General features: G+C 35.2%; 1 protein-coding gene across 6 annotated transcripts in view; it reads left to right on the plus strand.

Moving 5' to 3' along the window:
• Positions 1 to 24302, plus strand: part of PLAGL1 (PLAG1 like zinc finger 1) — a 138121-nt gene that overhangs the window by 6572 nt on the left and 107247 nt on the right. Inside the window, exon 2 of one of the 6 annotated variants that reach the window (XM_027850760.1) lies at positions 13093 to 13190. The exons of the other annotated variants lie outside the window; for them this stretch is intronic. The gene's annotated coding sequence lies outside the window, so the exon portion shown is untranslated. The remainder of the gene's footprint in view (positions 1 to 13092; positions 13191 to 24302) is intronic. 6 annotated transcript variants of the gene reach the window in all.

Here is a 24302-nt window from a genome sequence, read left to right on the forward strand (position 1 = left end):
TTGAGGGCAGGGACTGTTTTTTGTCTTAGTTTGTATCCTCAGTGCTTTGCACAGTGACTGGTACATAAGTGCTTTGCACAGTGACTGGTACATAATACTGTAAATTGATTGATCAGTTGATTCTGTATTAAATGGTGGGTGGTAACTGCCTCTCTGAATTGCTATACCTCTCTTCTGGCCACCACTAGGCAAATATGAGTTTGTTTGCTTGCTTCTTCAATAATACTTCCATCTAGACATTATAGAGCAATGCCTGAGTTACAGGGAGACTAGAAAGCAAGAATGGTGAAGTGTTTAAGGGGGAGGACAGAAATTTAAGTCATCTACAAAGTCCAGAGATGTTATAATTTCCCATGTCAAAATATTCTCTGCTTTCCAACTGTTTAGTGCTGCTGGTAGCATTGGTGTCTCAGTTTCTGATATTTGTCCTTATATCCCTTTCTATGTATTCTGCAGTCCCTGAGGATCCTGAATATGGATTGAAAGTCCATGGATGTGGGTCATATATTAATTAGAATGTTGATTGCTAATCTGCAGTGGATAAAGGTTCTGTTCATTGTAGAACAAGGACACAGAAATGTGTAGGGAAGAATTTTGTTTGACTGATACTGACCTGGTTTTTCTTACCAGAAAACTTGCTTGACATTAGAATAACTTTTATAACCCTCTCTTCCAATTTTAATATCAAACCTTATCTTATTTCTATATCCATCAATCTATTTTTTTTTCTGACTTCATAGTCAATTGATCAAACAAACATGCTTTTAATTAGTATACATTCCTTACCTGTATTGTGAAATTCCACTGTGGAATATTAAAAGAAAAAAGTATTTATCCTGGACCTGCTCTCAAAGAGCTTATATGTTGGAGAGATATTAACACAGAAAAGATTTGGTCTATAATGCAAGACAGCATATAATGTTCAAGCATGCACACACATATTACTCTTTCAATCAAATAAAACTTAGAATGAAGTGAATTGGCCACATTGATATAGCAGCCTCTTAGCCATCAATCAATTTTATTAAATGCCTACAATATTGCCAGATATGCTTCGAGGTGCTGAAGATGCAAAGATAGAAGTAAAAATTGTCCAGCCCCTAAGGACTTAAGGAGTTTGTAGTCTTTCTAAAGGAGAAAACATATGGGGTATATACACATGTGTGTGTGTGTGTGTGTGTGTGTGTGAGAGAGAGAGAGAGAGAGAGAGAGAGAGAGAATATGAATGTATTCTTGTGTGGAAGGTGGCACTTGAACTTAGTCTTGAAGGGACTAGGGAGTGCATTCCATCCATAGTGGGCAGCCAGTGCAAAGGTGCAGAGGTGGGAGATTAGGTGTATGACAAACAACAATAAGACTAATGTGTTTGGATTGCATTGTCTGAGTGGAAGTAACTTACAATAAGGATGGAAAAGTAGTTTGGGTCAGGTTACTGTAAAGAGCTTTAAATGTCATACGTAGGAATTTATACTTGGTCCTGGACGTAATAGGGAGCCACTGGAATTTATTAAGTAGGAGAATGACATACAACAGTTGTTTGACAGTTATGTTAAGGATTGTTTGTAGAGGAGAGAGACTTGAACATAGGAAATCAATTAGGAAGCTTTTGTCATGGTCCAGGTGAGAGGTGAAGGTCTGGACTAGGGTGGTAGCTATGTGAGTGAAACTAGAGGGACAGATATGAAAGATGTAGAGGTAGAAACTACTAGATTTGGCAACTGATTGGATATGTGTTAAATTGTGGAGGACATTTGTGGATGTGATTTAAGAGGACTCATGGCTTTTTGTAGTTATTAATTCCTGGTCCCTGCTACTGGGCTATGAAGGAGGAGCCAGGAAATTCTGCTAATACTGGTAATCAGTGGAATGAACATGGTTAGAAAGCAAGCTACTGGGTGGTTATGACAGAACATGGAGAGTTATTGAGTATATACAGAGAATGGGAATAGGATACTTGCATGGGGAATGAAGAGTAATATGAATCTGTGATGAGATAGGGAGAATATATATTATATATAATATATAATATCATATACACACAAACACATATATAAAATAAGAGATTAATGTGACTATGGAAGATGAGAAAATATGAGTCAGTGTCAGTAGTTTATTTGTCCAAGTGTGGATGCCTGGCAGTTTTGTGGACATCTCTGAATATAGGGCCCTGGAGGGTTCCCTTGGGTGAATTTCAACATAAGGAATGTGGGAAAGACTGGAGGAGATGGTGCCTCTAGCCTGTGTGTCAAACCAGCGAGACCATGTGGGTCTTACTGCTCTCCTTATAAAACAATTCTAGTTGTGGGAACAGTAATGACAAAGCCCTGTCAGATGTAGAATATTTAAGTGGCACAGTTTTGAATTTCAGTAGTTTTTTTATCAAAAAAGAGAGAAGTTGAGTTGGTGTGGAGGTGGGGGACAATGCAGAGGGCCAAGGCAGAAATAGAGCATAAAATGAGAGTGCAAACGGCTATACTGAGATATTCTATTCCCTCTGCCGTTACCCTGGTACAGGCCCCAATTACTAGCTAACTGGATGGTTGTGATGGCCTATTAACACATCTTCCTGCCTTCATTCTCTTCTTTCCTTTAGACCAATCTTCTTTCTGCATAAATGTGTTACGTAACTCGTCTCATCAGGAATCTTCAGAGGTTCTCTAAGTGTGTTTTAGGCTCCTTTGCTTGACATTCAGGGCTCTCTATAGACTGATAACTCTTTCCTTTCCAGCTTCATCTCATACTATTTACCTGTAATTATTATTGTGTTTTAGTCAAACTAGGCTTTTTTCTGCTTTTTGGACATACCTTGTTCTTTCTGCTTGTGCCTCCATGATTTTCCTTATGCTGTTTGTTCCTTATGCCTGGAATGTTCTCTCTCCAGTCTTTACCTCATCTTCTATCCACTTCCCCCCCCACATTGAATTACTCATCTTTTAAAACCCTACTCAAAGGCCACAAGCTTTCATGAAACCTTCCATTATTTCCTTGTTGATAATGCTCTTCCAAACCCAACAATCCATCTCTGCCCATGTGCTTCTGCACAGATGGTCTCCATTTCTGGAATTTACTCCTTTACCTCTACCTCGGGGGCTCCCCAGCTTCCTTCAAAGCACAGTTCAACTGCTGCCTTTTATAGTGTACAGGTTCCCAAAGTGGGTGATACCACCCCCTGGAGGGTGCTGGAATGATCCAGAGGAGGCAATAGTACCATCGGGTGCAATTGGGGGGGGATGTTGAATAAAATTAAGGGGGTGGTGGAAGCATAAGGAAAGAAGAGAAGAAAAATTTGAAAAACCATTCATACATGTTTCATCTGTTGTGTAATAGAGTTAAAGTTGTAGTGATGACATTATTTTCCAAAGAAAAACCCAAAATGCAAGTTGTAACTGATCAGTGGTCAAGTCCACTGACAGGTCTTAACAGGCTAGTGTTGGCAGGTGAGGGCATTGCATGTTGTAGAGAAGTCTAGCATACATCGGCAGGAATATGTGTGTGTAATGACTTGTTTACAATATGATACTATAATACATGATGCAATATTGCATCATCAAAATTTTAATGCAGGAAAAGCCCCCACAAATTTACAATAAATTATCAAATTTAAGATGTATCATTTAAAAAATTTATATATTTTTTGAAATGATGCAAAATTTAAAGAAAATGGTAATGGGTTAAAGAAAGTAGATTTCCAGGGAGTTACTGAGTAATTTTTTTTTTTTGAAAAGGGGGTGGTAGGCCAAATAAGTTTAGAAACTGCTGTTCTACACTAAGCCTTTCGTAACACCTCCCTGCCCAATTGATATTTTGTTCTTTCAAAACTACTTTGTGTTACTTTGTATATTCTTGAAGCCTTTCAGCTTCTATTCTGCTGGCACATTTATTGCAAGTCCAGGGTTATTATCATGTTGCAATGATTGTTAATATTAATAATACCTCATACTTTTATCACACTTTAAGGCTTGAAAAATGCTTTCTATACATTATGCCACTTGATCTTCACTTGTGAGGTAAATTTTGCTATTATCCCCATTTTACAGATTAGGAAACTGAGATTGAGACAGGGTCACACAACTGGTAAGTGAGGTGGGATTCAAACCCAGGTTTTTCTGACTCCAAATTCAGTACTTTGGTTACCATGAAACACAGGAATAAGACGCTGATTTTTCTTTATCCACATTTGAGTTGCATTCAAATATTTTCTCTCCACTTCCACAACCCAGACTATTTTTATTACAATAAATGCACAATTGGGACTTTTGAAATTCATATTTACCTATGATTTACAATGCTTGGGTTGGTACTTGTGATACCAACATTGGAAGTAATGATTACATACTATTGTTTTCTTCCCCCCACTGAGTCTCAGGGCTTTGTTTGATGAACATGGAAATAGCTTATAGGGTTCTGGGCAACAAAAGTTGGCCAGGGCTAGAGGACAACCTATCTAATATAATTTGCTTTGGGGGAGGCACTTTCAGTTGTAGGTTATAGGGAAAGGAATCTAGGGTTCAGATAATTCTAGGCATTCTGAATAATTTGATCCAGAGAGCTGTATAACTGGCTTCAGAGACACTCTTAGGTTGAAAGATTCTAGAGTCTATAGATAGATTCATTATATGCTTCATAATCCACTTGTAAATCATTTAGATTATGTAAAGAAATACCAAAAAAATTCTTATATTTGAACCCTACAGAAATTGCATTCTTTGCAGCATCCATAAAATCAAGATAAGACATCTGAACTTATTTTGGGAGTAAAGACCTTGGGTCTGTTTGACTTTGACTCTCCATTGAGCCTTTTCATTTTTAGTAGATTCTTGTGAAGGTCTTGCAGAGGATACTATTGTATATAAACAGCTCTTGTCATGGAAATAACTCCTTCCCTCCTCCCTCCAGATATAGATTAGATAGAATGTTTGTGTATGTATCTTATAAAAGCACTGTGACAATGGTGTGATAAAGTATCATTTTCAATTCAATTCAACATGCATTTATTTAATGCCTACTACTTGTAAGGTGTTGAGGCTAGAAAGACCAACACAAAATGCCATCTGTCCCCAAGGAACTGATAGTCTACTGGGATGAAACAACATGTACATCATTAAATAAATTTTAAAAAATACAAGTAATTTTTAGTCAGGAGTGGTGGTGATGGTGATGTATCAGGAGTCAGGAGGTGGAATATCATATACAGAGAACAGTAGGTAGACTAGTTTGCTGGAATGTAGAGTGATGTGGGGATGGAATATGAAATCAGTCTAGTGTAAGTGAAGATGTGGATCATAATAGTTAAGGAGTTTGTATATTTTTGTAATTTCTTAAGATTGGGCTGTGTTTGTTTTTAAAATGCATTTGCAGTACAAATATTTTTAAGTGATAATGATTCTTTTGGAATTTTGTTTCATTTGTAAACTTAAATTGATTTTAAATTAAATTAATTCATTATATAATGCAAGAGGGAATTCTAACCTATACTATATACGTTTGTGATTTGCTGAGAGAATATGGAATATACAGTTTTAGTAGATTGAAAGGAGGCAAATACAATGGAAGGAAAACTAGATTTGGAATTAGAAGCCATGGGCAAGTCACTTAACTTTTCTGAGTCTGTTTTCTCATCTGTAAGAGGAGGGGAGGAGTTGTTTATATGACTTAGGTCTCTTCTGGCTCCAAATCTATGATTCTTTGAAAGATATGATTACTCATAATAGCATCTTTAAATTTTGGAGTTAAAGAGTGTTACTTTTAAGACAGTAAATATATATTAAATGTTTTTAATTGTTTGAAATATTTTCTTTGGCAATGCTCTGAATCATTTGTTACTGGCTATAAAAACTTTATCCAAACACTTAAATGATCTAGGCAAATCAGAGCCAATTTTAGATGGGACATAAAGATGATAATATTTATGTTTGTCTACTTTGGTATATTACAGATACTACTTATTTTTGACATTTAATCACTCACTGCTGTACATAATCAGTTGGTTCATGTGTATGTGTGTTCTACCTAATAAGAAGAGGTCCTTGAGCCAAAGACCATCTTTTAAAAAATTAAATTCATTATGTTTATTATAAACTCAGTGTTTACAATAAACGTCTTTGACACTTAGGGTCTATGCCACACTAGGATCCTTAGAAAGTAACTTTGTTCCAGATATTATGTGAATCAACACCCACTCAAAACCATAATTCATGAGCCTATATCAATGTCTTTATCATTTTAAGGTCATGGAACAGACTAGCTGAAAGCAAAAGACATTTAATAAAGAAGCATAACAAAATCAAGTGATAAAGAAAAATCTGCTCTCCTTTCCATTCCTACAAAGGATAAATTCTCCTGTAAGTTACTATGTTATTGATGGCTGTGGTACACATGTGGTTGCTATTCATCCCCTCAAGGGAAATTTACTGAACTCTGCTACCATTGGCTGAGGTATGGAGTCTAGTAAGCCACTTGCTGGCAAGGGAGGGTTAAACATCTTTAGTGTATGAACTGAGGCTGTGAGCTCCTATCTATACCCAACCAGGTGCAGTAAGCAAAAGCCATCAGATTATCAGGGAAAGATTAAGCTTTTTTCTCTGGTGCTGACTCTAATTTGGGATTAGAAATTTTCTTTTTACCTTTGCCAAAATCCTAATTGTCAGTCATTCTACATCCCTCAAACCCATTTTGGACTCTCTAGCCAATAAAAACCCCACTAGAGTTGTATGGTGGTGGAATTTACAAGGCTCCCCTTGACTTTCATAGTACTCCCTGATTGCCATGCAAATAGTTCTAGAGTCAAGAACAAAAGGGCTGATTGAAGCTCCTAGAGCTATGACTTCACCTTTGTGCTACAGTCTTGCCTTTATTACCTGTACCTGCTAGCAACAAAATTGTTGGTCCTCGATAGCATTCTGGCCAGCACAAAAGTTCTGGTCTGTACACTCATTAACCAAAAATTGAACAAATGGAGTAAATCTCCAACTTAACAACCTCAAGTATTAATTATACAGGGAGAATTAAAAAAAATTATACTTATGTGTATCTGTGATCTAACAGATGGATATTCTCTCTAACTATACCAATCACAGTGCATCCATTCTTGCCCTTTTAGTTTAATGTGTCTATGTCTTCTTTCCTGAAGTTTGTCACAGCATGTCCACCTAATGTGCCAATGTGCTAGGACCCTTCCTCATTTTCTTCTGCCATTGTGAAGATACCAGTGGAGTATTTGGGGTGTCTGTCAGTTATCCCTCAATGACCAGCCCATTTTCTTTTGTGATATTATATTTCCTTAATGACATCCTGTACTATAGTTCTTCTGGGAAAGTCCTTGTTTGTTATGTATTAGAGCCTACTCATACTCACCATGTGCCTCTCCTTTGCCCTCTGGGTGATATTTGTTTTTAATTCTTCAGAGACTGTAGCGTTCCATGACTCACAGCGATACAAGATTATACCAAATAACAAGGTTAGGAGAATGACCTCTATCATGTAATAGAGTTTCATGGGTCACTAAACTCACTTCTAAGTTCATCCTCAGCTACTATGTGACTTTTTACTATGTTTAATCTTATCATTCCAAGATCTAGAGTGGTATCAATTAGTAATGATAATAATAATGATAACAAAATAGCTAGCATTTATTTTGTTGTTGTTCAATTGTTTCAGTCGCATTTGACACTTCATGACGCTATTTGGGGTTTCCTTGGCAAAGATACTAGAATGGTTTGCCATTTCATTCTCCCGCTCATTTTGCAGATGAGGAAACTGAAACAGACAGGGTTGTGACTTGGCCAGGGTCACACAGCTAGTAAGTGTCTGAAGCCAGATTTGAACTCAGGAAGATAAGTCTTACTGACTTCAGGCCCAGCACTCTATCCACTGTACCACTTAGCTGCCAGCAGTTATATGGCACCTAGTATATGCCAGGCAATGTGCTAAGCACTTTACGAATATTATCTCATTTGATCCTCACAACAACCCTGGGAGGTAGATGCTATTATTATTCTTGTTTTTATGGATGATGAAATAGAGGCAGAGGTTAAATACCTAAAGTCGTCTAACTAGTAGGTGTCTCAGATTGGATTTGAACTCAGGTCTTCCTGACTTCAGGTCCAGAACTCCATTCATTGTGCCACTTACCTTCCTCAATTAATTAACAATGCCTTTAATAAAACTTCAACATATCTCACTTATTCAACTAAATCCAAAGTCTTCAGCCCATTTCCAAACCTTCTTGCCTCTCTTGAAGCCTTCTATGATACCTGAGGACCTTACCTTGTACTTCACAAAATTTCCCATACTATTTCCTTTTTGACTCCAATTTCTAATGAGGAAGTGGCCCATATTCTTTTTTTTTAAGCATCTGTCCTTTTTTTAAAAATTAATTTATTTTTAGTTTTTAATATACACTTCCATAAGATTATGAGCTTAAAATTTTCTCCCCCTGTCTCCCCCCACCAAGACGGTATGTAATCTGATATAGGCTCTACTTACACATTCATATTAAGCATATTTTCACATTAGTCATGATGTATATAGAAGAATTAGAACTAATGGGAGGAACCATAAGAAAGAAGAAATAAAACAAAACAAAAAAAAAAGGAAAGCAAATAGTGTGCTTCCATCTGCATTCAGACTCCATGGTTCTTTTTCTGGATGTGTGGATAGCATTTTCCATCATGAGTCTTTTGGAGTTGTCTTAGATCCTTGTATTGCTGAGGTGAGAAGAGCTAAGTCTATCAAAGTCAGTCATTACACAATGTGGCTGTTACTGTGTATAATGTTCTCCTGTTTCTGCTCATTTCACTCAGCATCAGTTCATAAAAGTCTTTCCAGGTTTTTCTGAAGTCCTCCAGCTCATCATTTCTTATAGCACAATAGTATTCCATTACGTTCATATACCACAATTTGTTCATCCATTCCCCAATATTTCCAATTCTTTGCCACCACAGAAAGAGCTGCTATAAATATTTTTGTACATGTGGGTTCTTTTCTTGTTTTTATGATCTCTTTGGGATACAGACCTAGAACTGGTGTTGCTGGGTCAAAGGGTATGTACAATTGTATAGCCCTTTGAGCACAGTTCCAAATTGCTCTCTAGAATGGCTGCATCAGTTCACAACTCCACCAACAATGCTTTAGTGTTCCAATTTTCCCATATCTTCTCCAACATTTATCATTTTCCTGTTTGATCATGTTACTCAATCTGATAGGCGTAATGTGATACCTCAGAGTCATTTTAATTTACATTTTTCTAATAGTGATTTAGAGCATTTTTTCATATGACTATAGATAGCTTTAATTTCTTCCTCTGGAAACTACCTATGCATATCCTTTGATCATTTATCAAATGGGGAAACAACTTATGTTCTTATAAATTTGACTCAGTTCTTTATATATTTTAGAAATGGGGCCTGACACTGAGTGGCCCTTATTCTTGCCAAGGTCATCAGTTCTATGCACATTTGATCCATTTTGTCCCCATAGATCACCTCTTTCTAATCTTCATTCTCTCCCTATTGACTAGCTCTTTCTCTGCCTTCAGCAAACACACCTATTTCTCTCTCCTCCTTTAAAAAATCCCTTTTTTGTTCCTACCATTTCTGATAGTTATTGTCCTATATCTCTCCTCCCCTTAGTGGATAAACTCCTTGAGAAAGCCATGTACACTAACTACTCATATTTGTCTCACCCAATTCCTAAACCTTCTTTCATGCGGCTTCTGACCTCATTATTCAACTGAAATTTCTCTCTCCAAAGTTACTAATGATTTCTTAAATGTCAAATCTAATGCCATTTTCTCAATTCTTATCTTTCTTGATCTCTCTGCAGCATTTCACACTCTTTATAACCTTCTCTTCTTAGCTACTCTTTACTCTTGGTCTCTGTGACACTGCGCTGCTTGGAGTTCCTTGTCTGACCTCTCCTTCTCAATCCCCTTTGCTGAATCTGATATGTTTCATGGCCATTAACTACGGACATCCCCCAAGACTCTGTCTTGACTTTTCTCTTTTTTTTTTTCCCTATACTCTGTCACTTGATGATCTCAGTTCTTATGGGTTCAGTCGTCATTTCTATGCAGATGATTCACAGATCTGTATATCCAACCTTCTCTTCTCTCCTGAGCTCCAATCCTAATCACCCACTGACCATTGGATATCTTGAATTGTTTGTCCCATAGGTATCTCCAACTCAACATGTCCAAAATGGAACTCACCTTTTCCATCCAGGCCTTCTCTCTTCTGAACCTCCCTGTTGCTTTGGAGGGTATCGCTATCCTTCCTGACTCCAAATCTGTGTCACCCTTGACTTCGCTCTCACCTCACATACCTAATCAGTCACTAAATTTTGTTGTTTCTGCTTTCACTACATCTCATATAATTCCCCTTTGCTCGAGTCCCACAACCATCAACCTAGCGCAAGTCCTTTTCAACTCTTGCCTGGGCTTTCAAAATTGCCTTCTAATTAGTTTCTCGATGTCAGGGCTTCCAAAACCAATGAATCCTCATCTCAGCTCCCAAAGCGACTTTCCTAAAGAACTGATCTGGCCGTGTAACTCCCTAGTCAGTTAACTTTTGTTGTTGTCATTCAGTCATTTCAGTCACGTCTGACTCTTAGTGACTCCATTTGGGGTTTTCTTGGCAAAGATACTGGAGTGATTTGCCATTTCGCTCTCCAGCTCATTTTACAGATGAGGAAACTGAAGCAGACAGGGTTAAGTGATTTGGCCAAGGTCACACAGCTAGTAAATGTCTGAGGCCAGACTTGAACTCAGGAAGATTGCTTGGCATTCTATCCACTGTGCCACCTAGCTGTCTCTCAGTTAACTTTAGTTGCTCCGTTACCATCAGCATCAAATATAAAGTCTTCTTTTAGTATTTAAAGTTCTTCACAACCTGATCCCTTCCTTACTTTCCAGTTTTATACTTTCAACACTCCATGAACCAGTTGCACTGGCCTATTTCCTATTCTTCTCACATGATGTTTTATCTCCTATCTTCATGTTTTCTCACTGGCAATCCCCCATGTCTGTAATACTTCCCCTCATCTGTGTTTCTTGGAATCCCTGGCTTCCTTCAAGACTTAGCTCAAATAACAACTATAACAATAGCCAGAATTTCTATAGTGATTTAAAGTTTGCAAAGTACTGTACAAATATATTAACTCATTTGGTCCTCACAATAATCTTGAGAGGTAGATGATATTATTATTCCCATTTTACAGATGAGAAAACTGAGGCATACAGAGGTTACATGACTTGCCCAGGCTTACACAGCTAGAAAATGTCTGAGGGAGGATTTAAACTGAGGTGTTTCTGACTCCAGGTCTATGGCTATATTCACTGTGTCACCTACCTGCCAGTTTTTTGCAGTTCCCTGACCCCCAGCTGCTAGATTCTTCCCCCTCTTAACATTACTTTCATCTACTCTTTATTTAAATTGTATATACCTGTTATTTGCATGTTGTTTCCCTGCATTAAAAAAATAAACTTCTTCAGGGCAAGAACTGTTTTTGCTTTTCTTAGTACTGCCCCTTTTGTCTTCCCTCCCCCGTCCTTCTGCACAATTCCTGGAACATAGTAAAGGAATAATAAGTGCTTGTTGATTGCGTCATTGCTTTATCAAATATTACGATTTACTCAACTGGAGAAGATTACTTTCTAAATGGTAGTCATGAATATTTCTATATGATATTATAGTTACTGAATATACAAGTTAATACTAAAATCAATCATAAGAAACACAAGTGTTTACAGTGTTTCAGCTGTGAGAAAAATCATAGCCAGAGTCATCTCAATACCTCATGTAACTTTAGATGACTTTTCTTCACTCTTGAGAACAGTCCTATTTTATTTAGTTCATTCAGGAAAACAAAATCTTTTTGAAGATAAAGAAAGAAGATCCCTCCATCTTCTTCTTCTGTCTTCTCTAGCTTATTTCCAGCTTTGACAAGAAAAAAAAAATCTCTTTGACTTCTCTCAAGCCCTTATTCTTAAGTTTTTTTTTTCCCAGACTTACTACTTGTAAAATTCTCTTTATGGTGTAATTTCTTCATAAAAGAATAGTTAAGATAAGTCTAACAAGAAAGGAATTTCTTCTGCCTTCTTTCTGTCTTTTCCATAAACCTCTCACAGACCCATGTTAAAAAGCACATTTTCCCTGACTCCCTAGAACAAAGTACCTCATAGCATAGCAGTTACAGCTGTAATTCTTAAATTTTCTCCTCTTAAAAAAAGAAACAGTTTCTATAAGCCTTTGTAGAAGAGGTGAAACAGGAGTTACACATATATTTAATATAATGGAATTTATCAAATAAGAAATATCAACCAAAAAGGTTCCCTTATGAAGCCTTATGAAATACCATTATATTTGGCTTAAAAAAAAGAGTTGTAGATAGTATGTATGGTGTTCTGGTTCAGTTTCTCTTGATCTGCATTACTTCATATATATCTTTGAATATTTCCTTTTAATATTTATTTATCCTTTTTTATAACAATGCAAAATTTTACTATATTGATATATGTTTAGCATTCTCTAATCACTGTTCGTGTTAGTATTTTATGTTAGATATAATGTATATAATATAATTCTTATTCATTTTATAATATCTTTGGGACAGAGTTCTAGCAATGAGATTATTGAGTCAATGTGTGTGAGCAATTTTATTACTCTTATACATTTCCAGATTGCTCCCTAAAAAAGTATTTACTAGTTTCCACTTTCACCAGCCATGTAATGGTGTTCTTATGTCCTGGTATAGTGGAAATAACATTGGATTTGGAATAATTTGTTGTGGTTCAATTGTGTCCAACTTTTTGTGACCCCGTTTGGGATTTTCTTGGCAAAGATACTGGAATGGTTTGCCATTTCTTTCTCTCATTTTACAGAAGAGGAAACTAAGACAAACAATGTTAAGTGATTTGCCCAGGGTCACACAGCTAGTAAGTGTCTGAAGTCAGATTTGAACTCAGGAAGATGAGTCTTGCTTACTCCAGGCCCAGCACTTTATCCACTGTACTACTTAGCTGCCCTTAGAATAATAGGACCTGAGTTTGCTACTTACTGCTTGTGTGATCATGGACAAGTCATTTATCTTTTCTAGGCTTAAGTGTCCTTATGTGGAAGGTGTATCAGATGCCCTCAGAGGTTCCTTCCAGCTCTAAAATCTATGATGCTATGATCCCTACAGTATTGTCAACAGTGAGTTTTTTTAAAATACATTTTTGCTAATTTTTTTTCCAATTTAATGGGATAAGGTACATATCAAAACAACCAAGCCAATGATCATCTCTTGCAAAAGGAGATGTGTTTTATTACCTGTATTCTGAGACAGTTGCTGGTTTTTCAGAGGATCAGAATTCAACATCCTTTTAGTAGTCTTTTACATTGTTGTAACTTTTGGTTCTTTTTGGATCCCCATTGCTACAGTGCCTGGAACATGGCAGGTGCTACGTAAATGCTTATTCTCCTCTCCTGCCTTCCCCCTTGTTGATTTTATATGTATCTTATTATTAGGGGATTGAAATATTGTGTCATGTGTGAATTGCATTTTCTTCAAAAATTATCTGTTCACATTCTTTTGCTATTCCTTCATGGCAGTATGTATGTGTTTGTATGTGTGCATGTATGTATGCATATACACAGTGTATGTATATGTATATTTTTATGTACCTTATGTGTACACATATTAGTTCTTTTAAAAATCTGTTGGTCTTTTTTTTTTAAACACATTTTATTACAAATATTTCCCAGAGTGGTTTTTCATTTTTCTTTATCTTGCAAAATATTATATTTTAATATAATCAAACCTATCTGTTTAATCCCCAATATTTTCTTTCATTTGTTGGATAAAAAAGATTTCTCTCTGTAAGACATATAGTAATCAAATGGAGTTCCAAACTCATCTGATTATAGGACAAGAAGATTTAGTTTAAAAAAAAAAGCAAACAGATTTGGAAAAGCCTGTAAAATATGTGAGGCTTCCTCAAAAGGGATTAAACACCTGGTGTTTGGAATCAGCCAGAAGGATCCTGGACAGGTCTCCCAAGTAAAGCTTTAAAACTTCTAGTTTTTAAGTGGAGGTTCCTGCTTCCACTTTCTACTACTTTTGACCTATACTAACTATGTCCAGAGGTTTGTCCAGTTTTCAGAGCATCCAGCCCTGTCACTCTTTCTGGTGCAATCAGAGAGGTGTTTATACTTCATGAGGCATTCTGTGTATTAACACCTTCTTACTACATCAACACCTATACTTTGACTACACTTTATTAACTGAACTAGGAGGGGGGAGGGAAATAGGAAACCAAATATCCCCTCTCCTTCTTATAACCTAACTGACAACTTTAGTGATCCAGGGAAGAGAACAAAACATAGCAAGAAGTTGAAAGTGTACCTCAAAAATAAATTGTATATCGAATTTATAAAAGGAAAATCCAAAAAATACAAAATTAAAAATTCAATATAAACAATTTTCCCTCAAGAGGAGCCAATAATGGACTAAATTAAAATTTAAAGTCAAGATACAAAGGAAACAATGAATTAAATAAAAACAAAAAAAATTTTGTAGTATAAATATCTTTAATGCATGCAGCAATAATGCAGGAAATTTCATGTTAAAACAAGCAGGATGTAAAAATTAAAATGAAATGTAATCTTCCAAAATAAAGACAGAACACACAATACATATATGTGCACACATGTGTATAAACATGTATATGTATGTGTGTATATATAATATGCACACACAGTGAGAAGTTCAAGAAATTCATAGATCCAATTTCTTGTACATTATTTCAAATTGTTTATGTTAAATCACTCAATAACTATTTTCTCTTGAGCTTTGAATATATTGCTAATATAAGTTTGTGTTTAATATCTAAAAATGACTTAAGATTTCAGTTTTTATACTTAAAATTTCTAAATGCCCAAGTATCAGCAGATTGGTCTATACATTTAATAAGTAATAGTGTATGAGGATCACATAGCACCTTAAACAGAAGTTTTGGTGTATGACTGTAGTAAAATCTTACTAATATGGAATTCTGGGTAATTTGGACAAATGAGATGGGCTGAAATTTATTTTTTTAAAGAAGGTGTATATTAAGTAGTATAAATAAGATATCAAAGGATTGATTACCTAATTAAGAAATGAAATTATTTGAAAGCATGTTAGAAATAACCATTTAATTATAATGTCAAGGCTTCTACCATGTGTAAGGTGCTTTGATATGATAGAAATCATTCTTCTTTAAAGCAGAACTTTTATTAGGTTGCACTTGGCTAATCTTGTTCAGGATTAGCCCTGGAATCAAGGAGCTGGAAAGTTCCTTAAAAATCACAGGCTAACTCATTCTACAGATGTGGTAACTGAGGCTTACAGTGGTGGCCAAGCAGGAACTAAAATTCTGTTCAAGTTCTTAGGTCATTGCTCCTTCTACTATGCCATTCTGCCCCTCCAGTATTTGAAAGGAATTATTTTTATTTATTTTATTTTATTTTAAAAATTTTCCATAGGTCACAGTTATACTAACTTAAGTGTTTTTTTTTTTAACTCATATAACCTGAACTAATGAAGTTTTAATGAATAGACAAAAATGTTTAGGAAGAGATGGTAATAGTAATAATACTACCTGTAAATTTTGTAAATTTCCTCATAGGATTTAAGAACCATTTAAAGAGTTGGGAGAGTTGACAAAGGGCAAAATACTCTATAAAATTGAGAACAGTGCCTGTCCCGTGAGATCTTCACCTAAGCAGACAGAATCATATCACCACAGTCAAAAAAAGAGAAATCTGATAAAGTACTTGTAGAAATTGGGGGGAGAGGGAGAACTTGTTCAGTGCTGAGAAAGGAACTTTATCTATACTCTGTAGATAACTAATTGTTCCATTTGTATAATACTTTGTACTTTTCCAAGCACTTTCAGATTAATTGATAAAACAACCTTGTCAAGTAGTTGATTACTTCACTGGGCATTATTATTCTCATGTTGTAGGAAGGAAAATTGAATGTGTGTACAGCTGGGAATTGCTTAAGATAACACAGCATAGGGGCAGCTAGGTTGTGCACCAGATAGAGCAACCAGCCCTGGAGTCAGGAGGACCTGAGTTCAAATCTGGCTTCAGACACTTACTAGCTGTGTGCCCTCGGGTAAGTCACTTAACCCTGATTGCCTCCCCCCCCAAAAAAAAGATAACAACATAGCAGAGCTAGGACTAGAACCTAGTTTTTCTAATTCCTCTAAAACCCTCAAGAATTCTGGGATAAAAAGAAAGATAACATTAGACTAGAGGGAAATTTAACCTTTTCAAGATAATGAAATAATTATCATGTATAGAATCACTTTCTGAATGGAAATTCAAAGATATAAATAAATAAGTTTGGCTAAGAGGATCCTTTGCACAGTGAATTCTGGGAGAATGTAATATGATTTTGATATTTGTGCTAAGAATTTATTTCATGTATAGTTTAAATTAACAATAAAACGTTATTGATTAAGATTTTTGCCTGCTGCAATAGCTAATTGAATCATTCCTAAATTTAAATTACACATATTGTCCTGTGGTTTTTTTTTATGCCCCTAATGTGGAGGGTTTGTTGGTGACAGGAGTCAAAGGAGAAGTTCTAGTCTCTATTGCATACTATCGTCTGAACCTCACTTGTGAAAATACTATAGTATTTTTAGTTGTTGTGATTGCCAGTAGATCTTCACAGTGTATCAAATGACAGACCTTTTTGGAAGTGTGTTGCCAAATCTCTCCAAGGAAATTTTTATTTAAAAAATTGTTGATTTCAAAATATCTTAGAAAAAATCTACTTTCTCTTTAATAAAATCAGGTCTCAGAATACTAGTGAATGTTCTTTTAAAAAAAATCTTTGAACATATAAAATACAATGCAACTCAACTTCCAAAGATAATTAAGGATTCTCAGTACACTCTATCTGTACAACACCATGAATTTTTATTCTCTTATTTGCAATTCATGCTTTTAAAGACCAGCTAAGTCTTTTAGACGTCATAGCCTTCATTTTGCATCATATTTTTGTCTCATGTCTTTCTTTCCCTGGAACACTTTACAGATTGAATTTTAAAAGAGTGACATCCAGAGAATTAGGTCCAGACAAACTATACAGAAGAGAGGTTAATGGTTTACGGGTCAACTGTTTGCTTCACTCATCTTTTGGCACAGAAGGCCTCAGGTAGATAAATGATTAACTTAGAAAAGGAACAGGCATTGGTTAATAGGATACAACTATAATATGCAGATAAGATGGGAAACCTAGTGAGATCTTTAGTTGAATTCTTAGAGGCCCTAGCGCAATCATTCCTAAATTTTTGAATTGTAACACCTGGTTAATGAGCTTTTTGAAGGGTGATTTCATCATCTCCCCCAATTTGTTTCCTCCCATAGGTATTTGTTGTATGGCATATGTTTATTTTTCAAAAAAAATTCCCCCCTTTGAGATAAAAGGAGACATCCTTAATGTGATAGGAAATCCAGGCCTACTAATTACTGTCCTAAGGGTTGGCCCACTTTTAAATACTTTTTTTTTAAACTAAAAGCATAACTGGACATGTTGAGATTTTTAGAGAGCAAAAAAACCCCAAATTAATGCTAAACCAAGCAAACATACCCAAGAGGTCACTGCTAAAGAACAGTGTTATGCAGGTTGAAAGGATTATGTTTTAAGTGTCTAACCTCATTTCACAAGAGGAACCCTCAAAGAATCTTTCATCTATTTAATTAAGAGAGTATTTGCTTAAATGAACTATTCAACCAACTAGCTTTTAGAATTTTTGCATATCTTCTTTTCAAAACAGTACAGTCAGTGCTTCTGGTGGGCTGGAGGGAGAAGAAGTGGACTTCTGTGCTTTTGGAAGTTTTAATTCTACTCCTCCACTTCTGAGCAGGTGCAAACAAACTATATGGTGTCACTCCTGCCTGTTCCTCCTACTTGCTCCTCTACCTTTCCTCTGGCTTTCCTTTTTCCATTCCTCTTTTTCTTCTCTTGTCTTTACTTTTTCCTTTCCTTTTTTTTTCTCCCAAATTTCCTTCTTGAGGGGTTAAGAAAATCTGTACCTGCCATTCCTTTCTTGATTCCTAATAACTTCAGTATTTTGCCAGTCATGGTATTTTTGGTAAAGTCATGGCAAATGTAAAGCTCATATTAACATTCAGTTTATATTTGACTTTTGAAGTGAGTCATACCCATCTGGAAACCTACAACTGAAGAGTATTTTTAAGGCTTTTGATAACAGTCATTCTATTACATGCTGTTGTATTAGTTAATATTTTTTATGGTCTTCAGAAATTTCTAGAGGATCTGACAAATGGAACAACAATGATTGGATTTTGTTGCAAAATAGGATTCATGTACATATAACCAAAAAGCCAATGTTATATCTGTTGGAAGAAGGCAAAGCAGGAGGACTAGATTTGGAGCAAATAGCTGGATTTCGATTGTGGATGGTTATTTTTGTAGCTTTGAGCAAAACACAGCATCTTTGGTCCTCAATTTCCTCATCTGTATGCTGAAGAGGTGGGACTAGATAATTTTTAAATCCTTTTCAAGCTCTAAAAGTTGGAAGGCAGCTAGGTTTCACAGTAAGCAAGACTGTGGGGAAGATATGACACTTATTATCAGTGTAGTCCTGGACAAGTCATTTACTTCTTCTTAGCCTTAGTTTCTTCATCTGTATAATGGGAATAATAATAACATCTAAGAATATACATGTACAGTATTTTGTAAACCTTAAATACATACTAGCTATTAAAAGCTACTGGCAGGGGCAGCTAGGTGGTGCAGTAGATAGAGCACCTGACCTGGATTCAGGAGGACCTGAGTTCAAATCTGGCCTCAGACACATAACACTTACTAGCTATGTGACCCTGGGCAAGTCACTTAATCCTAACTGCCTAAAAATTAAAAAAAAATTTCCAAAAAAAAAAAGCTATTGGCTCACGAATCTGTAACTCTATAAGACATTCTTTAAACAGATTTGTTATCATGAACTTAATAAACATTGACAAGCAAGACTATTTCAATACACAAAGGACAGCAAAAGTAGGGATTATATATGAAATTATGAACTTCTGTTATGTCTAGTTGAAAGGACCCCCTATTGTTGTTTTTGGTTTTTTTGGCTAAGCAATGGGGTTAAGTGACTTGCCCAGAGTCACACAGCTAGTAAGTGTTATGTGTCTGAGGCCAGATTTGAACTCAGGTCCTCCTGAATCCAGGGCCAGTGCTGTATTCACTGTGTCACCTAGCTTCCCCAAGGACCCCTGTTGAAATAATAAGCGACATGTTTCATGTGACAGGAAATCCAGGCCTGTTAATTGCTGCCCTAAGGGTTGACCCTCTTTTTAAATACCTTTTTTTTTTAAACTAAAAAGTTGTGTTTTTTTTAAACTAAGACATTTTCCCTACTATGTATAGCTTGTTTCATCTTGGTATAATTCTGATTTGGTATAATTCATTTCCTTTCCTATCTATGTCCTTCTAAAAGGTGTTCTTAAGTGATGTTGTAGAATATCTCTCTTTGGTGACATTTATTAATAGGGTTCACTTCTATCATTTTTATACACAGAATAGGACATCTGAGACTTTATTGTTGCCATGTTTTAATTTTTGTATTAACTATATATACTGTCTCTAAAATGTTTTCCTTTTGTTTGATAGAAAACATTTCAATCTCCACAATTTTCTTCCAGTATTTTTTATTTGTAAATATCTGAATGTTTAGTCTCTTTCCATGTCTCTTTGAAATAATTTATTTCCTCTTTTTTTACAGTGCAATAGTTTTGTATAATTTTCTTATACCACAATTTATTTAGCCATTTTCCAATTGATGAGAATCCCCTTAATTTCCAGTTTTTTGACACCCCAGAAAGAGTGGCTGTAAATATTGTTGCACATATGGATAGCTATAGATAACCAGGATTTCTTCTTTTGAGAACTGCCTGTTACTATCTTTAAACCATTTATCTATATGTTTTTCTAAAGATATTATTTATTTGTATCTTAGATGGAATACATTTTATTATTGTTGTAAATAGTATTTATTTATCATTTTTTCTTGGTTTTCATTAGGGATATGTTAAAATGCTGGTCATTTGAAGAGCTTATCTTATACCCATCCCTTTTTTCTAATTTGTTACCTTATTTTTTGTGTGTCGTATTTTCTAGGTATAGTTATTAATTAACAGGTTAATTATATTAAACTATTTATTGCCAATTTTTGTCATTCTTTTTTTCATGCATTATTGCCATAGCTGATATTTTTAAAAATGATGTTAAGTAGAAGTAGTTACAATAGATGATCCTATTTGTGCCTTTTGTTTTTCCTTTGGTCTGGAGGGTAGAGTGCATAAGGAGAAATAAAAGTCAATCATTCTAGAAATGAAGCTGGAGTGATTGTAAAGGTCTTTAAATGTCAAACAGAGGATTTTGTATTTTGTCCTTGAGGCCTTAGAGAATTCTTCAAGCTTCTTAAGTAGGCCATACTTATGTTTTAAGAATATCAATTTGGCAGCTGGGTGAACAATGGATTAGAGAGGAGTGAGACTTGAGGAAGACCAGTTCCAATGTTACCGAAATAGTTTTGGTGAAAGGCATTTAGGCCTGAAGTAGGATGGTTGTAGTGTGAGTGGAAAGAAGGGAGTGGAAACTACCTATGTCAGGGAGATAGAATCAGTAAGACTTGGCAACTTGTAAGATGGGTTGTGTGTGAGTGAGAGTGAGATGCTGAAAATGAATCCAAGGTTGCTAAGCTAAGTGAGTGAAAATAGAGAAATTAGGAGGGAAGTCAATTTTGGAGAAAAGATAATGCATTCAGTTTCACACAAGTTCAGTTTAAGATGACTTTGAAACTCCAGTTGGAGATGGCCAACAGGCAGTTGGAGATGAGGGCTGAATATGAGTATGTTAGTCAGTTGACTGTATCTCTTCATAGTTCTTTCATTTTTATATTATTTCGATATTATTTCAGGATGAGTTTTTTTCTGATGCTTTTTCCCGTGTCTCTCTTGCTTACTAGTTTTTTGTTTTTCAAAGATTTACTCTGTGTAGTTTTGGTGAGTTTTAATTTTTCTTGCAAAAATTTCTAGTACTTTTGCTTTATTTTTGGCATTTCTGTTGTCATTTTTGAGAGTGTTAAGGAGCCAGGCTCCTTACAACTTCTTAATTCATCATCTTCCTACTATTCTTCAAAATACATTTACAGTAATGTTCTCAGTTTCCTCATCTGTAAAATGAGGGAAGTACGTTGCTTTGAAGGTTCTTTCCAGTTCTGATTTGTGATCTTAGCCTATAATCTACTGAAAGAATAGGTCTCACTAGTAAACATCGTATGCATACAGTATTTGTAAAGCCAATAAAAAGGCAGCTAGTTTTCCTTTCTACTATATTATTACCGTGGTATTTCCAAAACAGTTGCAGCTTTGAACTATGCATGGTTGAATCTTAACTTCCTAATAACTTGTGGTGGCTTTCCTTTTTTGACTTCTAGAAGTAGGAGGGATTTTTATTTTGTTTTAGTGTGGAAAAATAGCTTTTATTGTAACCTGTGTGTGCCATTTCAAATGAGTGTATAATTGGATTGAAGCTTTCTGAGAGAATTTAGTGAAATTTCTGAATGGCTAAAGATCCTTCAACCTGTCTATAAATGTATAACATCTGTATACACAGCCCAGGGCCAGAGATAGTTTCTGTCAGATCTAATGCTATGCAATATTGGGGTCTGCCTTTCAATTGTAACTTTGATGGTTTTGACATTATATGACTTTGGCATGTAATTCTGAAATTTAAACTTTAATCTGCAGCAATTGTAACATTCTTTGAAGAAATTAAAAAATGATAAGTTGTCTCTGTCATGCTTTTTATTTTACTTTGTTAAAGCAGAAATTTTGGGAATTGTCTTAGTTTGTACCTTTTCCAGTAGTTACAGAAGTTTAAACCTTACAGCTGAAAGATCCTTAAGTGATTATCTAGTCCAGCCATCTGCCTATTCCTATTTTTACATATGAGGCAATTGTTGTCCGGAGAGTTGAGGTGATTTGTTTAAAGTCACTCATCTTGTACATATTGGCTCCTGACTCCTAGTATGTAGCCTTCTTATATTGGTTTCTTAAAGGATAATTGTCGTATTGCATATCGCTTCAATTAATCTGGCAAAAATTACTTCTGGCAACTTAATTTACCCCTCCTTTCCCCATTACTTTCCTCCCCCCGTCCCTGCTCTTAATAGAAGAGCCTTAGATTATTAATGAGTGATATGGGAGGATGGTAGTAGGGGGAAAGCATAGAGCTGGGAAAAAGGGAATATACCCTTTGATATTAAAGAATGAAAAATTCTATGCTCTTACTAGACTGCTAACTAAGGGAGAATGAAAAAAAAACCAAAATTCAACTGTAAAGGAATATGAAAAAGCAATTATTAAATTGGTGTTTCAGTCCTTAAATGTTTAATTTTTATAAGGCCTTAGTTTGAATATTCTTAGAAAGCTTTAGAGGAAAATCTTTGTTTCTGTTATGCCACCTTGATTCTTTTGACCAAAGACAAAAGCTTGAGTGACATTTCCACATAGATTTTTCTTTGTTTGATTTTATTTTTTTAGAGAAAATTAACCCCAGGTTTTTTTTTAAGTCATATCTTAGCCTGTGACCAGCCCCTTTATAGTAACACATGAAATATGATCCTTTAAATTTGTTCAAGAAAAGGATATTTGAAAGAACTGTTCTCTTCATGCCCCTCCCTCATTATATAATTTATATTTGCTTTATATGTGTCACTGAGAAAAAAAAAAGATTTTATTGGGGTTTATTCACCTAAAAATATTGTACACACATTCAGGTGTTGTTGTTTTTTTGCTTTGTTTTGTTTTTTACATCTAACCTAGTAATTTTATTGAATTAGGTAGTTTTTTTTAAATCTGTGGTGAATCTCCTTCAGACCAAATTATACTAATTCCTTCACTATTGGTTACCTTAATGCTAAATCTTGTACATCTTACTAAGCTGTAAATGCTTTGGCTGTTGATCTGGCAATAGATTCTTGTCTAAGAATCAGCATAACTAACTTAGAATAGAGATTCATCACTAGAAGATTAGCCACCCAATAGGGGATTTTTGAAGTGTATTGGGCCACAGTAACTCCTGAAGATTTTCTCAGGGGTTTTGATATATAGATGAAGGTAGTATCAGGGAAATAACAGTTTTGTGAATTCTGAAGAAAACAACCAGCCTAGTAGCCAGTGCTTCTTCGGTCCCTGTAAATGTGTTAACCTAGTGAGGTCATAGGCAGTCTACCGAACTCTTCATAATCTCCTACCTCATCATCATGGCACGTAAAAGTATTTTGGTTGTAAGTTATTTTTAGTATATTAAATCAATTGTAATAATCAGAGGTTGGATTTATATTGATCCTATATATTTGGTTCTTAAGGCTTGAAGGGCCACCATCAGAAGTCGTGTAATTTTTTTTTCTGTTCTCAGGAAGATAAAAATATTGTCTTGACCATTCTCACTTTCCAAAATTATCACTCTGCTGTAAGAGAAGTATGATATACACTTTTTTTTTGCATAGGTAGGAAAGGATATAGAATAAAGCAGAACAAAAAGTAATAACGCAAAAGAGAGAAAAGGAAATAGGTTAAAAATGGTTTGGATAAGAGAGGGTACAGGAAAATATGAGCAAAGTAAAAGAGGAAGATAAAGGCCATTTAAAAATGCTCTTCTTTAGAGAGAAAGAAAAACAAAATTCATTCTCTCCACATCATCACCCCCAAATCTTTCAAATAAAAATAGAAACTTAATCAGCAAGTGCTGAAACAAAAAGAATTGAAAGATGATAGATAAAAATCATGTAGCTTTGGATGTGTCAGAAAGCATTTGCCTTCATCTTAAAGTACTTTGCACAGAATCATAGTATTGGAATTACCCAGAATTAACTCAAGAAGCTGTTCTCAAAATTTTTTGAATGGCAAATGATGCTATCAGACTATTTGAATTTAAAACAGGAAATAAGTGAGTAGCTATCTCTTCTGAAAGGTCATGATTAGCATTGATTTTCCAAGCTCTTTCCTTCTGCTACTTGTTAAATTGGGTTCCTTTACCATCTGAATCTATAAACTTTGCATATGAGGCAATGTTTTATGTCTGAGATGGATCACTGCATTTTAAGTGAAATTGTATTTCTAAGTACAATTTTAGTATAAAACATAATGAAAATTTCTTTAAAATGTGAGTGACTTTGAAGTTTCAAATTGTCATTTTAAGAATAATCAACTTACAGTTGTTTACATGTTGAT

Source organism: Vombatus ursinus, unplaced genomic scaffold (assembly GCF_900497805.2).
Source record: "Vombatus ursinus unplaced genomic scaffold, bare-nosed wombat genome assembly UNPS02009132.1, whole genome shotgun sequence".
In the NCBI taxonomy this organism is placed as follows: domain Eukaryota; kingdom Metazoa; phylum Chordata; class Mammalia; order Diprotodontia; family Vombatidae; genus Vombatus; species Vombatus ursinus.